Source organism: Frankliniella occidentalis, unplaced genomic scaffold (assembly GCF_000697945.3).
Source record: "Frankliniella occidentalis isolate FOCC.00 unplaced genomic scaffold, Focc_3.1 Scaffold40, whole genome shotgun sequence".
NCBI classification, from domain to species: Eukaryota; Metazoa; Arthropoda; class Insecta; order Thysanoptera; family Thripidae; genus Frankliniella; species Frankliniella occidentalis.
In genome coordinates this window covers 371,027-371,968 of record NW_026267170.1, presented here as the reverse complement: position 1 = coordinate 371,968, position 942 = coordinate 371,027, and positions in this window count along the sequence as shown.

Sequence of the window (942 nt, the reverse complement as noted above, 5' to 3'; positions counted from 1 at the left end):
CAACTTACCAGCTTGGGTTAAAACTTGAGAGCGGGCATGGTGCTTGCGTTGAAGAAAATTCATTTGATGGCTATTGTGGTCACCGTTGCCGCGGCGTCTCACGCCACAGTGCCGCGGCACGCGTGCTCCATCCGGCACGTACTGGAATACCGTATACTGTATCCAGAACCAGACGAATGAACGGAACGGGCTCTCACCTCACATTCACCTGCGTCCACCCGGGTAACCCGGATACCCACACGCCCGGGCAGGAACCGGGTAAACGGGTCGTACCGGGTAGAAGTGAGTGAGCCGGGTACTCGGGTACTTGGGTCTTGGGTAGACCCGTCGGAACCGCGGCTGTAGGTAGGCAATTTTGTATACCGGGTTTAGTCCACCCGGGTACACGGTTTACCCGGTTTCTACCCGGTTCCGGGTTTTGGAGGAATTCTCAATTATAAAAATGATGTTCTTCGCAGGTAGAGGGGGGGGGGAGCGTGCACAGTGGGTTGCCTACTCACAGGCGGCTCACTAGATGCGACCTTGGCGGGGGGGGGGTCACCTCCCTGCCCCCCCTTATACCGCGTCTGCTCGTAGAACAGCCAAAATTGAAGGGATTGCGAGACTGGTGAAAGGGAACTTTATGGCTTTCATCAACATGACACGCGGCAACAGCTGATCCTTTCACTGTCAACGACAAGGGGATTTAATCTGACCTAAGTTTCAGCATGCCAAGTCAACTTTCACACTTTCACCCACAAGAAAATTCGGTGACAGTGAGTAAACAAGTAAGTGTGAGTTTTCCCCTTTCAATTAAACTTGCAAATTTTAGTGAGTCCAACTAACTTGAATATCGTCAACCCTTATTGCTGACTGCGACCACCCGGCGGAACCTCGGAACAAGTGGCAACCCTCTGTTCCTCAGTGGCGCAGTCTGTTGGCATTTCTGGGCAACTAGCAGCA